Genomic DNA, 13678 nt, shown 5'->3' with positions numbered 1-13678 from the left:
GTCGAATCTTGTTGCACCAAGTACTACTCTAAAACAAAAATTTTATAATGTTGACTTTGAGCTTTTTCGATTACAAGTGATACATTTTTACAACTTTTTTTATAAAGGCAAGAAGATGTCCATACTTTTCACCACTTAGGACTACTAAATTTTTTCCGTGTGGGTACTGCTGTGGGTGTATGTGGTTATATCCACACACACAGAGCTTTTTAAAAAATAGGATACTAAACGTATTCCAAATAAACTGTTGTAAAATATTTTTCCATTTAATACTACATGTATCTTTTTATTTTACAAATATACATCAACATCCGTGTTTTAATAACTATACACTACTCAGTTGTAGGAAGTGTTCTAACCATTACCCTCTTGTCTCCTCAAGTTATCTCCAATTAAAAGAAAAAATATTGTTTCCTAAGGCCAGCTGATGGCTCCCATCTAAGCAGTCCCAGAGAAGGTACCTTCCGGCATGCCATGGGGGTACCTTCTGGGTTTGCTGCGTGGGGAGAATCCATCAACACTGCGTCCCCTTCATGCATCAGTCTGTTCAGGGAGGGAGATGTGAGAACGTGTCACAAAGTAGAAAGCTGATTGGGCCCGTGGCTAATGCCCAGAGTAGGCTCTGCTGGGGCGGGGCCTGGGGGCGGGTGGTGGCTAGCCCTGGGCAGTCATCTCACAAATGCAAGCCCGTGTGTCTAGTGTGTCCCGAGGGAGCGAGGGTGAGGGCACCTTCCTGGAACCAGTCCTGCTTCAGCAGCCATCTGCACACTCAGGACAATGGGCATGTTACAGAGCTGACCACACGGAGCCAGAGGACTCTGGATTTGTGTCAACAGGCCTGTTTCCATTTTCACTAGACGCCTATAACCACCTCCCACCCCCACCCGTACCCCCACCCCATGGAACTTTGTTAGGTAATCAGCCTCACTTAGATTTTCATACGCACTCTCAACAGCCCTCCCCTGACATCAGGGCTGCTGCAGGGGTGCGGCCTGTGTGGGGAGTGGGAGTGCACAGAGGGACCTCCTTGCTTGGACTAATGTTTGGTGACAACATTCTTCATAATTTAGGAACAGGGCCTACGTTTCCAGTCTGCACGGGGCCCTGCGAATTCTTGTCTGACATACACTGGGGGTTACTTGCCAAGCTCCCTCAAACTTGCCCAAACTCCAGATTTGCATCTCTTGGGATGAAAAATTAGTGACTTTTTTGTAAAAGTGACTTTGGTTTTAGGCAAAGACCAAAGGAATAATGCAACGACGGGAAGCTGTTTGAGGGAGAGGAAATGCCACCCCCTCCAAGACTGGGCAGCCCTGGGGGTCTTGAAAGGGGTAGCAAAATACCATCCTATCCCCCTTCAATACACGCACGACCATGCTCTGTATTTATTTTTAGACAGTGCTTACTGAGCCCTCTTCTCCCACGTGGAAGCAGTGCCCAGGGTCAAGCAGACAATGGAATTCAGGCTTGGGATGGTCTCAGCGACAAGGGAGTTTATAATCAATAAGAGGAGTTCATCACAAAAGGGAATTAATAACCTGTTTTCACAAGCCTTCACCTAAATGAAAGCCAAGACCAGTAGGCCTGTAAAGGGAGACGCCAAAGAGGATAATTATTTCACAGAAACATACTGTGATTTTTCTATTCTGCTTGGGAAACCCAAACAATTTTAGGTCAGAGCTCAACATATTGATAGTAGTAAGTACACCAATATCAGTAAATAACTGTCACCTGAGCAGTTCTTATAAACATGAATGCTTTTATTGTTTCTTTGGAGCGAGCAGTTCTGAATCTTGCACAAGGGGAAATAGATGCACAGATAAGAGAAGGCCAACATGACAGAGGGTGTCGATGGCTGTCCCTCTCGGAGGGCACAGCCTGTTGTCATAACCACAACTCACCCTCCTCTCCTACTCGGGACTGGTCACTCATCTGGAAGTCTAAAGGCTCTCTCTGTCTTTCCTTCCGTCTCCTTCATCTCTCCTTCTCCTCACCTCCCTTCTTCTCTCTCTCTGGTCCTTCTGATCAAATGGGACTTGCCCAGTTTCCGTTTGATGGAACTGGCATATAAATGACTTTAGAGAACAGGGTATATTGAGGATCAAGAACTGAGAAACAGGAGCAAAGCAGGCCCAGAGCACTTCTGGGCCTCCAGCAGACAGGCCAGACAAACTTGGATTTACTGCCAATGCTAACCCTTCAGAGCTTCCCTTGGGGACAGGGGACTTTTTGGAAACACTCTCCCTGACCTCACCGTCCTTTCCTCCTTCCACACCCACGAGGGACTGGAACTTGGCTGTCTCCTGGGGAGGAACATCCAATAGCCCTGGGCAGTCATGGCTTCTGAGCAAGGAGTCTGGGCAAGAGTCCAGGAGGAGTGTCCTCATTTCTACCTGCCAGTGAGCAAGTGACTCGAAGAAGAGCACTTGGAGAGAGCCACTCAAGCCTTCAAGGGCCATTGTCTGTGGGAAGGGCTGGTGGCGGTCCTCAGACCTCCTTTAGCCTCCCCATGCGCCCTCTCTTTCTCTCTAATGAACTCCTCTCTTCACAGTACTTGCTCTGAAACACCCAGGCTTTTCCCCAATTCTGAAAAGGTGAGTCTGGATTCATGAAGTCAAAATTCAAAGGCAGGAACCTGTCAAGAACCACAACTTGATTACTTTTCAAGCTGCCCAAATTAATGGCTATTAAGAACCGCTAAGTACATAGTATAGCAAACTTGCTGTAATGAACTACTACAGGTCACTCAAAATTAGTCCATCCACTGGGAGCACAGAGTACTTCTACAGGCTTTAAAAATGCTAGTTCTTGGAGGTTTAAACAATGTCCACTATCTTTTTTTTTTCTTTTTAACAAACGCCTTCCCCTTCCTGATTCTGTACAGAGAATTTTCTGTCCAGTAATATTTTCTAACATTTCTTGAGTACTTTATATATGCCAGAAAAAGACAGTAAAGGAAAGGATGCTGGTATTAGTTAGATTTATTGAAGCAACCTACTACGCACCTGGTATTTAACTGCTAAGCCTCAAAGGACAGTGAATGCTGTCCACCTTGTCCACTGTTTCACTTGAGTGCCTGGCACAGTGTCCAAGGTAGACCTAGTATTCAGTACCCCTTTGCTAAATGTGTGTCTTTAACCCTCACAAACTGCATTATTATTATACATAATCCTTATTATTATTTCCATTTTATAGATGAGAAAACCGAGGCTAAGAAAGAAGTAGCCTGCTCAAGGCCACATGTCTGACAGACACAGAGCTGAGATCTGAACCCCTGACCACTGGGTGGTACCACTCCTGCCTGCTAGCACTTGCACAGCCCCGTGCCGTGGCGTAAATTTCAAATGTGTGACAGACAAGGAACAGAAAAGAGGCACGCTCTTTGTGTTACTCTGCAATTAAGGCAAACTTCATCACAACACTTCTACAAGATAGCTAAATTCTGGTTATTTGGTCAAACATATGCTACTGGTTTTTTGTTTTCTCCCTGACGAGTGAGGCCGCACTAGTGTTACATTTGGTGTTTTTTCCTTGTGCGCTCAATGGCACTTATTTTGAAGGGGGCACGTACACACAGGGAACACGGGCCAAGCCTATAATCTATTTAAAATGCCTGAGGTCACACACCTCTTTAATAAAACCCATTATTCTTGCTGAGAAAAAGTCCTTTCGTCTTCACACTGGTAGATTTTATTTTTGCAAATCCATCATATCACTGTGAATTACACTGTATCTTAAAAAAAGAAATGTTGTAAGAGAAAGCTGAGGCAATCTACAGGGTCTTTGTGTCTAGGCAGGGGGACCTTATAGGTTTTCCTAACAACTTGACAAAACAGGTCGGGAGAACATAAAAACTTCGGAGCACTCTTATTTCATTTCTGATTCTTTTCATTTTTCAAAAATTAGCTGCCAATCTACACATTTTCATGATTATTCCACAGAGTATTGCTAGTGCAAATAACAATGAAAAACAAGATTTAAACAGGACAGAGGGAATCCAATTTGGCTTTCACCCCCTCCCTGCGTATTTAACTGAGCCACAGAAAACTCCTCCAGTGGTTCGTTCTCCTGTGAACCTGCCTTTTGAGGGCAAATTAGCTCAGATGTGCAATTCTGTCCTCGCAATTTTTTCTAGGGGCAGGAACTGATATGCAAAAGAAGAAGAGTCAGAGGGAACTGAGGAAGCCTTTTAAAAACACAGCTAAAACCTACTGTTTGAAAACCTTCTTAGGAGAGACACATTTGATATAGAAGGAACAGAATCACGAGAATATTTTTAAATGCCGTAATCGAGCCACCTGTTTCAAAGCAAAGTATTAAAAAAAGTGAGATATTGTATTAAAAATTTAATAATAATAGAGAAAATGGAGCTGGAGACAGTTCCCTGTGCTCACACATCTGCTCCCACAACAGGTCCGGAGAGCTGGATTTCAGAGGCCCAAGAACGTCCTGGCCAGGCACACCTGCCATGTCTGTGCTCTCCCACATGTGCATCTCTCACAGAGAAAGAAGGGCCTTCCTCCTAAAGACCTCCTGCACCACAAAACCACCAGCTTCCAAACTACTAACAGTAACCCCTGTTTATTCAGCAACCAGGGTAGAGGCACACATGCTCAAAACTCACACATGCTTTTATAGGACTTTTCCTGATTTTGACCATTATCAGAGGCCACTTCCTAAGTAGCTTCCTTAAATATAAATGGCTTTTTACACTTCATCACTTATCTAAATTTAGAATCAATTTCTTCTACCCTCTTCCCGATTTTAGAAGATTTCATGCATGGCCAGCAGCTGTGCAACAAAACGAGGTACAATAAAAACGAGCCCCATATCTTAGAAAAAGGTAGATTGCCCCAAAATAATGACCTACACAGATGTTCCCTAAAGTGCTGAGGTCTTGTCATTTATCATTAAAAAGTGAAGAGACAGAGGAGCCCACGATCACTGTTTGTGTTCCCATGCTTTTCAAGGTTTTTTTTTTCATTTTTGTAAAAAAAACACATAAATGCGAAGTTATAATTTTAACTAAGTTCTTTACTCAGCAAGGCAATATGCTGTCACAAAGAATACAGTATCTTATCTTGCCTTCTTAGCAGCGAAGTTATCTTAACATACCAGTAGATCATTTCCTGTGGACATGTGAAAACTCACAATTAAAACACTACATGGTAGGGGCTGGCCCTGTGGCTGACTGGTTAAGTTCACGCACTCTCCTTTGAAGACCCAGGGTTCACCAGTTCGGATCCTGGGTGTGGACCTAGCACCGCTCATCAAGCCATGTTGAGGCGGCGTCCCAGATAGAGGAGCTAGAAAGACCTACAACTAAGATATACAACTATGTACTGGGGGACTTTGGGAAGAAAAAAAAAAAGAGGAAGATTGGCAACGGATGTTAGCTCAGAGCCAATTTTCCTCACCAAAAAAAAGCATACCTTTAAAAAAAAATGTACAAGGTAGAAAAATCCACTTATATACCCATAACATTACAAAAAATGCACCTGTACTACTGGGGTTTCTATGAGGCCTCTGGACTTGTAGTTAAAGAAGGGGTTGTGTGAGATTCTTTGGTGAAAGCTGTATTTTATTTAGCTCCAAGGAAGTAAAATTATGCAAATCCTCACAGGCATGTCCAGTTGTTTACAAACCCATCCCTACATATTATTAACAATAACTGAAAAGCCATTGCTGATCTGCCCACTGAGGACATTGTCCTAGGTACTGTAAATTTTTTTCATTTTATTTAGATAAGTCTACTGTGTAGCTGTTGTGGAGACAAGATCTACAAATCTAGATACAAACAGAGAGAGAAAATGTGTGCTAGAGCAAACACATCATGGGATTCATTGGTACCCAGACATCTATCTACCCCTTATTCCCTGCAAAATAAAAGGCTGCTTTGGCCCAACCTGTAATAGGAGTGTTTCGTCCTAGCTCCAGAGAGGAGGGAGTGCAGACGTGCTAAGGGCGTGGACTCTCCACGGTAAGGCCACATGGTCTCCAGGCTAATGGGAAATTGTCCCTGAAGGACTTGCATTCTGAGCTCAGTTCTGTTTACAACACTCACAAAACTATATTCAATTAAAATGAGGTAACTTTTTATAAAAACTACTGAAAAATCATCTGTGTTCACATTTTTAAAGTACATTCACAGTATACAGAATATGGATCCACATATCAGCTTCCTTAAATCATAGCTATTTAATGTCTTGGTAACTTCAGTACTTTGGAAATTTGCCTTGTTCACCCCAACTTCAAATGGCTCAGCTGAAGCCACATTCAGCTGTGTCTGAGAAGGGTAGAAGGAAGAATAAATGTAGCAATTATTTGATAACGATGCTTGCTATGGGCAATAAACCACATAATTACAGAAAAGAATATCACTTGATATTTTGAATTGGCTCTTTATTTGGATCAAACTAGCAAGAAAATTTCTATCACAAAATTCTGTCATAGACAGAGAGCTCAGCACTAGTTGTCCTGTAACCCAAACCTGGAAGGATCCTGAAGATGAAATGTCCAACACCATAGAACAGGTAACAAGGTCCATATGAATACGATATCCTAGTGAGTATCAGGTCCAACCAGGATTGCGTGGAGCACATTCTGTAATCCACAACTTCTAGCCTACAATGTGCTCATGCAAACCCAGGGGGTGGGGGGTGTCATCAGTAGAACCTCACAGAAGCTTACAAGTTCCTCATTTTAGGGCTATGAAAATTGGCTGTAATGGGGTAGAAAATGTTCATGTCCATGAGATAGAAAATTACAGGAAAATTCACTTTAAACACTATAGGCAGATTTTTCTGCAGCCCTTAAGTTCAAATTATTTATTTTCAATGTTTTACTTTAAGCGTTTTTTTTTTTTAGCAAATTACATTTCCTTTATAAAAGCCTTCTTTGCTCTAAATTAAATCGAAAATTCTTTAAATTCAGGGAAACATATACAACTCCAGACAGAAGTGAGAAAACACATGTAGAAAAGCATTAGCAATTTCCAATCACTTTTAAATGGTAATTAATTGACTTATCTCTAACAACCTGAGATAATTAGCAGTAAGATTTTAATTTAATGAAGTAGGATATACACTTCATCAATATTTTCACTGTGGATCTCTTTGAATATCACTTTAATGTTCTGCCCTACACAAAACTCAGCACAAACGGAAAGAAAAGGTCACTTTTTCAGGCTAAAAGTGGGACTTGCGCCAGGGGGTCTCTGGCTCTCTCATTTCCATTAAAAGCATGGGAGGACATTTCAGAGTGCTTCAGAAGTAAGATTATAAAAGATCAATTCCTCATTTTCATTTCTCCTAAAGATTTTAAATTCAACATTTTTCCCATCAGGTCTATAGAGGTATCTTATGTGCTATTTCACTTGCTTCAAGTTTGCCAGTGAAATCTCATTTGACAACAAAAAATTACCAAAAACTGATGAATCAATATTCATAGTAGAACTCCTAGCTTTAGAAAAGGACTCTAATCCAAACCATATTGTTTAGTTTTAAACAGTTTCAAAACAACAGAAAATGCTTTAGAGTGTGATTTTAATATGTGATCTCAAAAATGCAGCATACAAATCTATTTTAGTAAGTATAAGGTCATTTAAAAATACTTTATGTAGCTCTTAGTTCTTCAATAGGCTCTTTAAAACCCCACTTGTGAAAGAAAGAAGGAAGACGGGGGGAAGACAGAGAGAGAGAGAGAGAGAGCGCTAGGGAGAAGGAGAAGAAGAAGAAAGGAAGGAAGGAAAGAAGCAGGGGAGAGGAAGAATGAAGGAACAATGCTGGGTTCACCCCCACATTCTTATCACACGCTAGAAGCCTGCACCAACCCTACCTCCATTATAGCTAACTTTTGGCGCGAAAATCGCAGGAAGAGAGTCAGATTTCTTTCAGCAGTGAGCTGATTGCTGAAGAAAAATGAACCATTGCACACTTGAATGAGAAAATATGAAGAAGGCACTTTTCCACTAATTAGGGCCCATTTTAAGCAATTCGTTAAGCCATGGCCCCGCGCCACTAGCTATCAGGAGGTGGAGCATGGGAGAACCCGAAAGCAGAGAGTGCAAATGGAGCATAATGATGCTCTCCATCACCCCAAGACAGACGGCAGGAGGGGTGCAGGGCAGGTGCTGGGGGGCAGGCCGCCCGCTGCTGAGACACCATGCCACTGGGAAGAGAGGGCACACTGGCTATTCCCATCTATGCAAGCGCAGCAAAGAAACTGTGTGGCACTCACCAGTGAGCCTGCGCCTCCCAGAGACCAAAGGGGTGCTGCCTTTCCCACACAAATCCCGCCTTTGAGGATTGGGGTCTTCGGACCCTGGGCCAGACAGAGTCCCCTCAACTCAGCCACCTAGGAGGGACCCTGCTGCCCGGGTGGCGGGGCCGGCTCCTCTGCCACCGCCTTCACACTCCACTGGGGCGGAGAGAAAGGTGGAACCATTTGCCAAATATGCAAAAAAGGAGGGAAGATAGATTTCTCTCAGGAAAACATAGGCAGGAAGGGAGCCTGTGCTTCCGGTCCTGACCAACATGGGTTCAGAGATTATTAGGACGTCTGATTTGACAGGCTTGTGGTGGAAGAGGGCCTCTTTTAGTCAACAGCAATTGTGAGTTCCCCAAAGGCAGAAAGGGCCATGGGAGAAGGGAAATGGGGCCAGGTCTGTGATGGGGAAGACAGTGGCCTCCATGCCAGGACTCTGGGTGTTCACCATTTTTAACAGTTAATCACCAGGTGGGTCACTGAAGGCACCTATGGCATCCACCTGTTTATCACAGTAAAATATGAGAAGGAAAAGAAAGTCAACTGAACACATCAGGCCATTGCCTGCAGAATAGACCTCAGCTGCTTCCCCTTCAGACCCTTCTCAGGAGTGACCGCCAGCGACACACAGCGAAGCAGGGCAGGCCCTGCCCACTCCTCCACTTAGAAACTTCCTGCAAAGCTTCTTTTGTTTGCTATGTTTCACTGATAATAACGCAGCACTTCACTCTTAATGTTTCATAAGATCTTAAAAATATTTGTTAGAATATCATCAAACATTTAAAAACTATGTCAAACATAACCTCCTAAAGCAAGGACACTGAAAGTGGCAGGACGTGAGCATATATTACAGGAGATGCAGAAAGATAACCTGAGGTGTGAAGTCATGCATTAAACTTCAAAGCACAGCAATAACGCCACGGGTCTACGTGGAGAAACCAGTGTGAGCATTTAGTCGACACGACACCACGATAAAAACAGTTTTGTTACTGTTGCTATAGTCTGGTTTGGGGTGCTGAAGTCCCTGACAAACCCCTTTCCCATCTCCCTCCTCGTCTGAATTTTCAATGCGTGTGTGTATCATGCCAATGCTCTGAAAGTCGATCTTCCTAAGATCTAGATCCCACACGCACAAGTGCCTCTTTTGAACAAAATAGAATGATCCATCTCAAGGTGTAAACTGGATCAATCGTTCTCCACTTGTAAGCCTCAAAGGATGGATTGCCTGTGGCTTGTCCATCTCCTGTGTGCTCCCACGCAATGGAATGATTATACACACACGTCTGAGGGCTCTGCAAATATAAGTGTATCAGACCAGACAGGGAGCAATGTTAATGGGCAGGGCAGGAGGTGCAGTGACTGGTGGCTAGGAGTCACAGTGCCCGAAAATGCTTGTCATCTTAGAAATAGCAAGGTTGCCAGAGAACCCAAGAGGGCCTTGGTTTGCTCTGTGTGAGCTGGACCCACTGACATGAATCTCCGTTAGAATAAGACAACAAAAACTGAGACTTATTTCACAATGAAATTATTTCATAATTACAAAGATTAGAGGAGGGGAAAATTGCCACTAAATGGTGCTATCCTTGACAAATTCTGGGTTAACTGCAAGTACACTGCATGCACATACAGTATTAGCCAGACACCCGAAGTACTACCAGCATTTATGCCTAAACTCACCATTATATAGGAAAACCCATCTTGTTTCAGTAAAAGGTAAGAAATAAATAAAACCAGAAAGGAGGGGCTTTATTACTCAGGTCGGGTCTGTTTGATGTTAAAACTCTTTCCCACCCTGTCCCCACGGCTCTCTCTCCACACTGCATGCATGCTCAGTGTGTGTGAGTACACTCACAGAATTCTTTATTTCTTATATCTATTAACACACACGCAATCTTGACGTATACATATAATGTGTGCACGTGTGGGGGTGGGGCGTTTCAGAGCATGGCATGTACTAGACAGCACGTATATACGAGTGGTCTCTCAAATTTCAAAAGTTTGACATCTATATTGACAATACGCTATTGCATTAACCAAACGTGAAACACACAAATCCAAATCAAGGAGAAAAATCCCCAGAGCAAAGAACCACCATCCTCAAACTCTCAGTCTCTAGTCAAGGGATGAGGACGCAGTGGCCACCAGCACTGCTGGGCTTCAGATCTCCTGGCCAGGAAATTCGCTACGATCTTAATTTTTCAACAGGGGAAATGGCTTCAAGGACAGCCACAGTTTACATCCTCTCAGAAGACTGCGAAGTTGGTCAAACATGACACAGGCACACTTTTATTGATGGCCCCGTGGGCTCATTCTGTGAGACCAGGATGATGGGCTGACACTCCTGAATCTGGGAGGATGTCTGATTTCCAAGATGTAGCACTTCAGTTAAAATACTGATGAATTAAACAAACAAGCATGGTGGAGTTTCTAAATCTCCGGCCTTCAACTATCACCATGAAACAAAAGGGGAAGAAAACACAACCATCTAACTCGACAAAATGTTGTGGTCATCCCTGGTGGACTTCAAGCCCAGGAAGCACATTATTTTTCATGTAAAAAAGGTATAAACATGGCTGTTCATGGGAAGTTTTCAAATCAGACTCATTAGATCAAACCAGAATCAAATAGGATTTTAAAATGGGACATCATTATTTATATCTGTGTGTACTAGTTATTTTTTAACATGTTCGACATGTTCTATAGTGTAAGCAGGTAGTATTCCTGTCACGGATATTTGTCACTGTTTAAATTTTAAGCCACGTACCACATAATCTGATTTGTCACTGAAACAATTTGGACATATTTAATATAAATAACACTTAAATTATTACTTTTACAATCTCATGTAAAAGATGAGTCCTATTAGCTTCATCAAGCATCTTCAAACAAAGAAATAAATTCAACAGGCTCAGACCATTTCCTGTAGGTTTCTCTCTCCTCTTAACTCATAACCAAAGTGAACCAATCCTTAAAATCATTTAAATTTCCAAGAAAGTTTAAATATAATGCATATTAGATATTTTCAATTTCCATAAATTTTTCTCTTTTAACCTAAGTTGATTTGACTAGTAAGGAGACATTTCTTCAACCACAGTTTGTCTCTCCAAGTTTAAAACAAGGCACCTCAAAGGTGAAATACACGGTCGGGAGCAGGGTGGGAAATTATGAGTGTGCAACCGGAGCGAAGCACACTGCCTTGAAATTCACTCTGGGCGGGCTCTAGCCGGAGGGAGAGAATGGAAACTGCTTTTGAAGGCTGTGCCTGATCAGACCCCATGGAATCATCGCACTTTTCGCTCTCTAGATGCCATACTCCGCGCCTCCAAATTAGAAGCAAAACAATCACCCCTTCACAAGATCCCTTAGGAATCACCAAGGATCCCTGACAAATTTTTAAAATACATTTCAAATGCAGTCGCAAGTAAGCTGATGCCTCATTACTGAGGAGATTCGTAACCTGACAGCCAAAACTGCAGTCAGCAGAAGTACTACTAATTTTACAAACCAGGATAATTCCTATTTTGCAGAAAGCAAGTTCAGACACCATCAAATTGTTTTACAGTATAAGCAAAAAGCTCTCATCTCAAAAACAAGAAAACAAAGCTCTTTATGAATGACTTTATGAAGGCTGACTTCCGTGATCTCACTAAGTTAAGTATACATCAATTTAAATATGACGGCGGGCGGCTCAGAAGTGTCCCACTGCCAGCCTGGTCCTGCACCTGTGGTCACAGCATAAAGTGGCGAAAGCTTTGACAAAAGTCAACGCTCTCACTGTCCCCAGAAAGGAGAGACGGACCTGAGCGAAACCAGGGGTTACAAATCTTACTGCCTTGTCTTTTCTTTCCTTCTCTCTCTCTCTTTTTTTAAATCCACCAGCTACTCCAAGTTTTCCTATTGAAATTCAATTTGAAAACACTCACGTGGATTTGTGCGTCGCACTTTGGGGGCCAAGATTGATCCTCGGGCGCGAAGAGCAACCTTGGAGCCGGGGCTCCCTCTGCCCTGCCGGGCTCGCCCGGGTCGGCCGCCTCGCCGGGGCCAAGCGTCCCGCCCGGGCTCGGCTGCGCTTCGCGGGGACCCAGGCACTGTCGCTGCAGTCGCCGCCCCGGGCGCGGGCCGCGCAGGCACTTGTTAGAGTGCCCTGCTAACTTGGCCGCGGAGCTCTTCCCAGCTTTCTTTCACAACGACTTCCTGAAGTTGCTCACTTGCATTGTTCCCCATTTCGCCGCCACACTCCCCACCCCCCGCTGGCTCCGATCGGGCTTTCCTGCTCCCGGCCGGCCGGCTGCCCCGCGCGCACAGCGCCGCCCACGGGCCACGCACCTGGGCCCCTCGGCGCCGCGCCCCCTCGGGCCGGCGCTTTGCCACCTGCGGCCGCCCAGAGCAGCGGCGGCTGGAGCGCGCGCCCGCCGCACCACAAACTTTGGGATTGCACACACTGCGGTCCCAGCTCGACCTGCCCCGCAGCCTCCCTGCCCCGCGCGTACGCCTGGGCCCTCGTCGGGCTCGCTGCTGTGGGACACAGAGCGGAACGGGAGGGGGGCGTGGAACCAGCCGCGGAGCGGGACTCGGAGCGGGACATCGATCGGGACGCGGAGCGGGACATGGATTCCGGCGCAGAGCAGGGCGCGGAGCGGGACTCGGAGCAGGGCACACAGCCGGGCGCGCGGTCGCCGCCACCCCCGCCACCGGGTCGCCTGCTCGCGCGGAGCCGTCCCGACCGCAACTCCGGGGTCGCGCGCACAAACTTTGCCGCGGCGCGGGGCTGGACCTCAGTGCCCCACGGCCGCCGGGGCGGCGGCGAGTGCGGGCCGTACCTGCTGGCGTCACCGCCGGCTGCAGCCCGCTCGCCCGCGCCGGGCCCGCTCTGCGCGCCGCCGCCACCCCTGCGCGCTGCGCGCCCGGACCCTCCCTTCGCCGCCGCTCTTCCTCATTCCAGCGCCGCATCGCACCGCAGCCCCGCACGGCAGGCGGTGGCCGGCGCTCTGCGTCCTGGGCCGGGTGGTCGGGTCTACCACCACGCTGCGGGACCCGCGCTTAACCCTTGGGGGCCCGGCGCGGGCGACGCGTGCGGGGCAACCAAAGGGGATGCGCAGTACCCCGGCCCTGGCACCCTGCGCCCGAGGCCGCTCGTTCTGACACCCGCATGCTTGCCCCCCAGGGGCGACTCGAGGGACACAGGACAACGCGAAGCACTTTTCCCGGGGTCTTGGGGCGTCCACTGCCCGCCCAGCTCCACTTCCCTTGAATTGGGGCCACTTGGCTCCCAGGTTCTGACTGCGACCCCAGGTTATGAGTGCCCACCCGAAGAGGGGTGGGAAAAGTTGATCCTCCGCAAGTGAGGGAAGGTGCGATTCACTTTCCCAGACAACCAATGGAATACCTCTCGTCTCTCTTCCCTCCCACTTGC

At 45.9% G+C, this 13678-nt stretch overlaps 1 protein-coding gene across 29 annotated transcripts in view; it reads right to left on the bottom strand.

Annotated features, from left to right (window-relative positions):
* The window catches only part of IKZF1 (IKAROS family zinc finger 1), a 97427-nt gene extending 84255 nt beyond the window's left edge, over positions 1-13172 (bottom strand). For 8 of the 29 annotated variants that reach the window (XM_070264412.1, XM_001498097.6, XM_070264421.1 and 5 more), the window contains exon 1: positions 12189-12571. The gene's annotated coding sequence lies outside the window, so the exon portion shown is untranslated. Of the gene's footprint in view, positions 1-8238; positions 8418-12188; positions 12572-13085 lie in introns of those variants that run through there. The other 21 variants (XM_070264409.1, XM_023639059.2, XM_023639060.2 and 18 more) reach the window with 13 other exon arrangements.
* Between the last annotated feature and the right edge of the window lie 506 nt (positions 13173-13678).

The sequence above is a fragment of the Equus caballus genome, chromosome 4, assembly GCF_041296265.1.
Source record: "Equus caballus isolate H_3958 breed thoroughbred chromosome 4, TB-T2T, whole genome shotgun sequence".
NCBI classification, from domain to species: domain Eukaryota; kingdom Metazoa; phylum Chordata; class Mammalia; order Perissodactyla; family Equidae; genus Equus; species Equus caballus.
This window is presented reverse-complemented; position numbering and strand designations above follow the sequence as displayed.